The following is a 10,880-nucleotide window of genomic DNA, read 5'->3' as shown; positions in this document are numbered from 1 at the left end:
CATGTTCAGATGGCCGGGTTTGTATTTAGAGGGATTTAAGATTATATTCGGATTCAGGTTGGGTTCTAGTTGTTTTTTTTTTTAAATTCTTTTTTCCAACTTAACCCTAACTCGATTAATCTGAATTACCACCCCTAAATCTTTGTACCCACTCCTTCAATAGCTGTTACGTTAGATTTTTTTTTTATCCAACTTACCGATTAGTTTTATAAAAATTTTCAACCCATTAACCTAGCGTTCTTAGATAATCATCGATTAAAGAAAATAAAATTATGATTCAATTCTTAAATATATGATAAACTAAGAGGGCATGCTACTCTACCACTATTACCCCGGCTATCAACAATTAATTTGAAGCTATGTTATCCGGCCTAAATAAATGTGAGATGAAATTGTGCGAAATATTTGATTGGAGTAAAGTGCAAAGTGAGTAGTTTGCTTCATTTCTTCATTGGGAAAATAATGGTTTCCTTTTTATTTGTTAATTTGAAATTCCCTGATTGTTGGAAAAAAAAATCCATTATTAAATACAGGAATCATTCTAATTAACATAATTAAAATAATAAATTATTATTGATAAATATTATCTATCAATTTTTAATACTTATCTTTTAATATATACAATTTTATTTGCTAAGTGAATACAATATCTTTTCAAATATCCTTTATTACTTATCTTTTAATATTCAAATTTTCATTTTGCTAAGTCAATAAAATATGTTTCACCTAAAATAATAAATTATTATTGATAAACATTATCTGTTATTTTATATATTTTTATTACGTTCAAAAATTTATTTTGCTAAGTCAATAACATCATATCTTCTTCCTTCTTCCTCTTTATAAATTTATTTGTTGTAATACAAATAAATTTGTCCCACCGCTGAGAAGCCTTCTTCTCAATGTCATCGGCTGTCGTCCATAACGACTTATCGGTCAATTGGGATTTGATCGACCACAATCTATTGGAACTTATTGCCAAGAGGTTAGATGCCGTGGATTATATTCGTTTTCGCTCTGTTTGCAAAACATGGCGTTCGATCACTATCGAACCTGATCATCTTCGTCTTTCGCTTCCATGGCTGATAACCGGATGTGATCGAGTCGATGGACGACTCTTCTACATCTCTTTCACCGATGGCAAATCATGCTCTATTTCCGTACCAGCCCTCAGAGAAAACAAGAGCCTCGAGTTAGGAATGGACAACATGACTCTCGTGGCATCTCCCTCCTCAACCCCCTCACCGGTGCTCATATTCATCTCCCCGAGGCCCCTGAAGATTTGTTCACTAGGAGGATTCAGTATAACGTGAGCTTTGATCCCCTTCATCCCGAGGCTGCGATGGATTATGTCGAAATCCAATACTTCATCCATCGGATGGCGATGTCTTCTAGCCCATCGTCCGGCACGGATTGCACCATCGTCGTCATCTCGGCAGTCAGCAAGGCATTGGTTTCGCTTCGCATGGGGGGCGATGGCTCTTCTTGGAACTTGATGAACGACCAGAGCAAGTACGAGGATGTTTCTTTCTGCCACCGATCTTTTTTGGCGGTCGACTGTTTGGGACAAGTTTCTATATTCTCAGGCACGGACCTTAATAAGTTGCGCATGATGGTTGGTTCTCCTTCAATGCAGCTCAAAAAAGCTGAATGGAAGTTCTATGATTTGTCAACCAAACATATTGTACTATTGCGGAAGGTAAGTTATCATGAGGGATATATATCGTTCAAGGATAAAAAACTACCATTCTACAAAACCAAGAGGGTTAGTGAGTTTACCCTATTTGGAGACTGCACTGGTGGTCTAGGGCAAATCAAGCTTTCAAGGGTGCATCTAAGAAATAGTGTAACTTTTTATGGGATCTCATCGCAGCACTATAACTCTTTCTATGTCTTCAATGGCATGTCCGATTCTACCTACATTGCCGGCGAGCACGGCGAGGTGCCTGGTGACGACGGCTTTGTCTTTTACATCACCATGCCAAAAGCATTTCATATGATTAATGGCACTTTGAAGCCTCTATTCCCGCAACTCAAGAACAATCTAATTTCACTCTGGCACATGCCGCAACCATTCTAGTTATATTGTGGTTCACCATTTCAAGTGTTAATAGTCATCCATATTTACTTTTTCTAGGTTGATATGAAAGGAATTGGCCGGCCTTTGACAACTTATGAAATAATAATTGTTATTTTATTATTTTCATGCTGGCAATCCTCTTGGGATGGTCTAGTGGCTAGCACATGAGCTGTTATTACCATGAAGTCTGAGATTCGAATCTCAGTAAAGCCGAAGTAAATGTTTCCCTATGTGCTAGTTAGTATTCCAAAGGCTAGTAGCCGTCCGTGATTTACCTCTTCCGTGTTAATTTTAGGACGGATTGACAGGGCTACTAAAGACGAGCATATTTATCTTTTACCATCTTGAAGATTTTATGACAAAAGAAATAACGATAGTTGGTTCTCCTTCAATGCAGCTCAAAAAAAAGCTGAATGGAAGTTCTATGATTTGTCAACCAAACATATCGTACTATTGCAGAAGGTAAGTTATCACGAGGGATATATATCGTTCAAGGATAAAAAGCTACCATTCTACAAAACCGGGAGGGTTTGCGAGTTTACCCTACTTGGAGACTGCACTGGTGGTCTAGGGCAAATCAAGCTTTTACGGGCGCATATAAGAAATAGTGTAACTTTTTATGGGATTTCATTGCAGCACTATAACTCTTTCTATACATTGCTGGCGAGCACGGCGAGGTGCCTGGTGATGACGGCTTTGTCTTCTACATAACTGTCCCAAAAGCGTTTCATATGATTAATGACACTTTGAAGCCTCTATTCCCGCAACTCAGGAACAATTTAATTTCACTCTGGCACATGCCGCAACCATTTTAGTTGTATTATGTTTCACTATTCTAAGTGTTAATAGCCATCCATATTTACTTTTTCCAGGTTGATATGAAAGGAATTGACCGACCTTTAAGTTATGAAACAATAATTGTTTTTTATTACTTTCATGCTGACAATCCTCTTGGGGCGGTCTAGTGGCTAGCACATGAGATGTTACCACCATGAAATCTAGGATTCGAATCTCAGCAAAGCCGAGGTAAATGTCTCCTTATGTGCTAGTTAATATTCCAAAGGCTAGTAGCCGCCCGTGATTTACCTCCTCCGTGTTGGTCCTGGGTAGGGTTGGCAGGGGCACTAGGGGCGAGCATATTCGCCTTTTACCACCTTGAAGATATATGGCAAAAGAAATAACAATATTTTTTTATTTTATTGTTAAACTTCATTATAAGTAACTATTTTAAATGGTAAGTCTATGAATATAGATGTTACGTTTTTGGGATGTCGATGGTCGGATGCTGATGCGACCCTTGAAGTTAGAGTCAAAGTCAAGACTACTGGGTAGAAGGGATTAACACTTGGGACTATCAAGGGAACCTCGAGCTGTGTTAGAGCCCTCCCTATGTGTCAGTTTCTATTCCAAAGCTAGTAGTCACTCGTAATTTACTTCATCCGTGTTAGTCTTGGGTAGGGTTGGCAGGGGCACTGGGGGTGAGCATATTCACCTTTTGTCATCTTGAAAATTTTATGGCAAAAGAAATAACAATATTTTTTTATTTTATTATTAAACTTCATTATAAGTGACTATTTTAAAGGGTAAGCCTATGAATATAGATGCTACGTTTTTGGGATGTCGATGGTCGGATGCTGATGCGACCCTCGAAATTAGAGTCAAAGTCAAGACTACTGGTAGAAGGGATTAACACTTAGGACTATCAAGGGAACCTCGAGTTGTGTTAGAGCCCTCCCTATGTGCTAGTTTTTATTCCAAAGCTACTAGCCGCTTGTAATTTACTTCCTCCGTGTTGGTCCTGGGTAAGGTTGGCAGGGGCACTGAGGGCGAGCATATTCGCCTTTTGCCACCTTGAAGATTATATGGCAAAAGAAATAACAATATTTTTTTATTTTATTGTTAAACTTCATTATAAGTGACTATTTTAAATGGTAAGTCTATGAATATAGATGTTACGTTTTTGGGATGTCGATGGTCGAATGCTGATGCGACCCTCGAAGTTAGAGTCAAAGTCAAGACTACTGGGTAGAAGGGATTAACACTTGGGACTATCGAGGGAACCTCAAGCTGTGTTAGAGCCCTCCCTATGTGCCAGTAACTATTCCAAAGGCTAGTAGCTGCTCTTAATTTACCTCATTCGTATTGGTCCTGGGACGGGTTGACGGGGACACTAGGGGTAAGCATATTCGCCTTTTACCATCTTGAAGATTTTATGGCAAAATAAATAATAATATTTTTTATTTTATTATTAAACTTCATTATAAGTGACTATTTTAAATGGTAAGTTTATGAATATAGATGTTACGTTTTTGGGATGTCGATGGTTGAATGCTGATGCGGCCCTCGAAGTTAGAGTCAAAGTCAAGACTACTGGGTAGAAGGGATTAACACTTGGGACTATCGAGGGAACCTCGAGCTGTGTTAGAGCCATTCAGAGCCGAGTCCTCTAGGTCACTTAGATAACTCGGTCGATTATCTCGACCCAGTGGTTTATTCGATCGGACCTATGGTTCGATCAGATATGCTAGACATACGGCGTGACCGGACTCTTTGGCCAAGTGGAGACCGAGTCCCTGACAGTGACATCATTCCTCAATCCGACCCAACCGTGTCTGCAAATGAGATTCGATCGAACTATAGAGGAGACTCGGTTGATCTACTAGCTAAGCATATTAAGGGTCCATCAACCCAATGGTTTAATATTTCTTTTTTGATATTTTGTGTAACGGTTGTTAGAGAATTAAGAGAATATTTCCTATGCAAGTTGTACTGAAGTTTCTACTCTACCCATCACAGAGATGTTGAGTCCATTTTCAGAATGGTATTGGAATGTTAGAAGGGTTGATCCTTTTTTGAAAATACATTGATATGAGTGCACCAAGGAAAATTAACATTATATAAAGGGTCTCCTCATAAAGACGTAGGTATGTAACATTACACACTCAAAGCCTGCTGTTCATTGCTACTATTCATTGTATTCCATTTCCTCTCAACCACTTGTTTGACTTGAGCATCGGAGTGCATGCACTGAGACACCTCCCTGGCCCAGTTGCTAATGTTTATTTCCTCTACTTTCTTTTTTGACAGTAGGATCACTTAACGCTCTCTACTTCCAGCTCAAAGTCTTCTCACAGTCAACATCGAAGCCACCAACCCAGTGCACTAGCTTCCCCGATTTTAGACAAGATCAAATTTGACGTCGTCTGTGGAAAATTATTTTGCCTATATTTGAAACGCGAAGATGGAAGAGATTGGAAGATTCACAACAGTTACTTTATCACATGAAGACCTTGAGTTGCTTGTGGCCACCCGATGATATGAACGCAAATGTCAGTGCGCAAATCAAATTAACAATTTATAATCAACCAAACCCCTAACCTACACTAAGACAGTATAGTAGATGACCCAAGTCATCTCTCTCATGGAACCAACGGTAAGATGCTTGTTTTCGAATGAAATCAAATTGGGGGGGGGGGAGGTTGTTCTCTAAACCTAATGCAACAAATAAAGTCCTAACTAACATTTAACGATGATTTCATAATACATTGTCACTCTACAGTACAAATAACACCATCAACAGAAACAAGCAAGTAGAATTAACTAGCAGTTCTATCTAAGTATTAATGATGAACCTATATCGCATTGTCACCTTACAACACAAGCATCATCATCAATAGTTATGATATCAAAACCACTGAAGTTGCAAAGCAATAGTCAAACAAATGCAATTGAGCTAAACAAACTTAGCAGCAATAAACAAAACCTAACTATGCATAAATGGTAACCCTGCACCACATTGTCACACTATAATACAAGATTAACAATCATGCCTAAGTGAAACTAAACAAAGTGTAGATCTAAACAATCCAAAATGCATAAGAACATAACTACAAAATCAAACATGAAAACAAACTAAGTTACCAAACCACTCTTCCATGATCTGTTCCAATTAACTACCCTCTGCCGTCACACAAAGGGCCCGGAGATAGAACCCCAGCTTCAGTGGACAACAACCAGACGAATGAACTAATCACGGATGACAAAATATGCTATCCTCACCCTCTCTTTGCTACTATTACTTGATGGAATGAAGCTTCTGCCAAAGATGATGAACTGAGGTTGCTGGAAATATGTCTGCCTTCACAACCACATCCTCAGGGAATCCTCCACAACATGCACTTAGTTCGTTGTGGTGAATTCTGAGCTTGTCGGAGAAGAAGATGAACATTGAGATTGATTTAACTTCTTCCAGAGATGGATACACACACTGGAATTGCTGGAGTCTCCTGCTTTCACAACCACGTTTGCAAGAAGATTCACCACAGCACTCAGTATGGGATTCGAAAAAGAGCTTGCTGGAGAAGAAGAAGAAGCTGACTTCCTCCTCTATTGGACACTCCTTGCTTTCGCAAACCACATCCACAAGGGGATCTTCTAAGGTAGTGATGGAGAGGGGAAGAGCTCTCTGGAGAAGAACCACTCCGGTGAAAAGAACCACTCCCTGACAATGACATCATTCCTCAATCCGACCCGACCGTGTCTGCAAATGAGATCCGATCGGACTATAGAGGAGACTCGGTTGATCTACTAGCTAAGCATATTAAGGGTCCATTAACCCAATGATTTAATATTTATTTTTTTGACATTTTGTGTAACGGTTGTTAGAGAATCAAGGGAATATTTCCTATGCAAGTTTTACGGAAGTTTCTACTCTGCTCGTCATAGAGGTGCTGAGTCCATTTTTAGAATGGTATTAGAATGTTAGAAGGGTTGGTCCTTTTTTGAAAATACATTGATATGAGTGCACCAAGGACAATTAACATTATATAAAGGGTTTCCTCATAAAGACGTAGGTATGCAACATTACACATTTAGAGCCTGCTGTTCATTGCTACTGTTCATTGCATTCCATTTCTTCTCAACCACTTGCTTGACTTGAGCATCTGAGTGCTTGCGCTGGGACACCTCCCTAGCCCAGTTGCTGCTGTTTATTTCCTCTGCTTTCTTTTTTGACAGTAGGATCACTCAATGCTCTCTGCTTCTAGCTCAAAGTTTTCTCACAGTCAACATCAAAGCCACCGACCTAGTGCACTAGCTTCCCCGATTTTAGATAAGATCAAATTTAGCGTTGTCTGTGGAAAATTTTGCCTGCATTTGAAACGCGAAGATGGAAGAGATTGGAGGATTCACAACAGTTACTTTGTCACATGATGACCTTGAGTTGCTTGTGACCACCCGATGATATGAACGCAAATATCACGTGTGCAAATCAAATTAACAATTTATAATCAACCGAACCCCTAACCTACACTAAGGCAGTATAGTAGATGACCCAGGTCATCTCTCTCGCGGAACCAATGAAAAGACCTTTGTTTTCGAATGAAATCAAACGGGGGGGGGGGGGGGGGGTTGTTCTCTAAACCTAATGCAACAAATAAAGCCCTAACTAACAATCAACGATGATTTCATAATGCATTGTCATTCTACACTACAAATAACACCATCAACAGAAACAACAAGCAAGAAGAATTAACTAACAATTCTATCTAAGTATTAATGATGAACCTATATCGCATTGTCACCTTACAACACAAGCATCATCAATTCTATCTCGGTTTGAGGAGTATTCTTGGAGTTCGGTTTCCTTGTGGTGTGTACTAATGTGTCACGATCTACCATTTTCCTATCTCAATTAATGTGCCCTTTCAAGGGAATATTCTAGACGTCTGTGAACGAATTACCCCACTGTCACTAGGGCCCATTGGGTATACAATCTAAAGTACTCTCTCTACGAGATTTGCAATCCCTACACAAACATTAAATCTACATGTAAATCAAACGCGAGCAATTCTCATGCATGTAAAATAGAATAGATACAAGAACAAGTCAATATCGCGTAAAAGGTAAAAGGCATAAACATAAGTTGTTACATCGTACCCTTAACCACAACTACTCCCTAATCCTAGAACAATGGATCTACTGCATAGATGAAAGAGGAGAGCCCAAAGACATCATGATATGTAGCATTCAATTTCAAACTAAGAGAAAGAAGGAAGAGAAACGTTTATCCAATGGCGTCAAGTGAACCTTGGATCCAACCTTTTGCTTCCAGAGTTGATGTGATTATGAAGACACCCTCGGATCGTCAAACAGAGGTCCGGGATAGCGTGGAATGACACCAAGTGATCTTTCTTCGAATGGCCGTCTCTTTCCTCGAGAAGAAGTTTAGAGCCCCTTTTATAGGGTAGGGCAAGGGTGCGACACGACCCGTGCCACGACCGTGCGGGATCACACGACCAACTTCTTCTTGGTTGCGGGTCAAGTGACACGACCGTGTGAGGTCTATATGGCGGTGTTCTTCTCTAGCTCTGAATGCTTCACACGGCCATGTAGGGTCAAACGGCCGTGCTCTCCTTCTCCTCTAGATGTGTTGTATGGTCGTGTAGGGTTACACGACCGTGTTCTCCTTCTCCTATGGATGTGTTGCATGGCTATGTAGGGTCACACGACCATGTTCTCCTTCTCTTATGGATGTGTTGCACGACCGTGTAGGATCACACGACCAGTGTCGGTTAGCCTTCTGCTTTGCTCCCCGATACGTCGACGATCATCATTTTTGCTCCAAAAGTCATCCCTGTTAACACAAATGCACACAAAAAGTATATCTCCGAAATAGAAGAGTAATTATGCTGTAAACATGATAAAGAGTGTAAGAATGCATAAATCCATCATGAATAAAATATGTGAATGTGCGTTGAAACATACATAAAAGATTATAAGATCTACGCACATCACCGTCGTCGCCGGATTGGAGAAAATCGTGAGAAGAGGGAAAGGGGGTGTTGGTGATTTAAAGAAGTGCATAATGAACTCCCAAATCCCCGAACCGCCAAAGCCTTGAACCGGAGATCACCCTTTTAAGCTTCCACTGAACCAGACCAAACTTTAATTAGGATTTTTATTTGGCTTTTGGATTTGGACTTCTTCTCATATCCATACTGATCCGGTGGTAAGGACGGGGGACTCTCATGGGCGGAGGGTCAAAGACACGTGGAGGTCAACCCCAAGTTCGAGCCGAACGAAGGATGTTGGGCCGAGCGGAAGCATGTCGGGCCGAACGGAAGGATGCCGGGCTGAATGGAAGGCTGCCATGCTGAACGGAAGGATGCCGGGCTGAACGGTAGGATGCCGGATTGAACGTAAGGATGCCCTGCCGAACGGAAGGATGCCGGGCTGAACGGAAGGATGTCGGGCCGAACGGAAGAATGCTCTGCCGAACGGAAGGATGCCGAGCCGACCTGACATTCGGCCAGGAGCTTCCCGGGCCGGACAGAAGACAACCCGACCATGGGCGGGTTTCCGACGCTCATAGTGAAAAGGGTCACCTGGCCGAGCGGATAGCCCGCTCGGCCGAAGCATAAAGCATCGTTGCTGTGGAACACTCTCAGCCGAGCACCCGGTCGGACCGATACCTACGCCCGGTCGGACCTATGCCTGCCGAGCGGCTGGCCGCTCAGCGCGGGAACAGAAGAAACAAAAGGACAAAGGAAACATCGGGAGAACATCTCCTGACAGCGGGTATGTTCAATGACCAGGCCATACGCAAGATCTTACAACAGAGGATCCCGCTGTCCCATCATAGATGTGCTCGGACTGTAGCAGTATGGTGTCAGGTAAACTCTTTTGACAAGCCCATACCGAGGTATGGACAGAGGACACGTATGCACCTCGGTATATGTGCCCGAGCCTCTTCACAGCTCTATATAAAGGGTCCTCACCCTTCGCCGGAGGTACGCATTTTATGATTTTTGGAGCCACTTCTTGATTGTTCGCTTGCCTGACTTGAGCGTCGGAGGGTCGTCGTCGGGAACCCCTTCCCGGCCCGACTTCTGTGCAGGTTCACCGGAGGTCCGTACGAACGGCCAGAGATATACGTCAGCAGTTGGAGAGCGCCACGTGCCCAGCGTCCGTTGATTCAACGTTCGGACAGGATCAATTTGGCGCCGTCTGTGGGAACGCTCCTGTATTCGAACGGAAACAATGGACGAGGCTGGACGATAGCACACGGTGACGCTTTCCACGGAAGAACTTGATGCTCTGATCGAGTTGAGGGCCGCCAAGCTTGTGGAACAAAAACAGAAGGCATTAGCCGAGCGGCCTGAGCAGCAAGCCACATCGGCATTAGGTGGCCGAGCGGAAGCGCCACCGGCCACGGTTCCATTCCATCGAGCTCTATTCTGCACTCCTGAAGCCGCAGCAACTAATCGAGATCGGGGATCATCTTCGGATGAAATGCCAAGACGAGATAGCAGAAAAGGGAAAGCCCCCCGAGCGGACGCATTGCCCGAGCGGATCAATCGTCAATTTTCAGAGGCTATTCTAAGAGACCCTCTGCCCAAGCACTATGTGCCTCCGACGATCGGCGAATACAATGGAACCACCGACCCGGATGATCATTTGGGTAAGTTTGATAACACTGCAACCCTGCATCAGAACACAGATGGGGTGAAGTGTCGAGTTTTCCTCACCACCCTCTCCGGATCGGCTCAACGGTGGTTTCGGAGGTTGCCGGACGGATCTATCACAAGCTTCAAAGACTTCCGAACGGCCTTCCTCCACCACTTCGCAAGCAGTCGGCGCTATCAAAAAACCAGTGTTAGTCTGTTTGCCATCAAACAGGAAGCCCGCGAATTGCTTCGAGCTTACATCCAGCGGTTCAATAGAGTGGCCATGGACATTCCAACGACCACCTCGGAGACCATGATGAATGCCTTCACACAAGGCCTCGTGGATGGGGATT

This window comes from Zingiber officinale, chromosome 9A, assembly GCF_018446385.1.
Source record: "Zingiber officinale cultivar Zhangliang chromosome 9A, Zo_v1.1, whole genome shotgun sequence".
Classification (NCBI taxonomy): domain Eukaryota; kingdom Viridiplantae; phylum Streptophyta; class Magnoliopsida; order Zingiberales; family Zingiberaceae; genus Zingiber; species Zingiber officinale.
Note: the sequence above shows the minus strand (reverse complement) of the source record.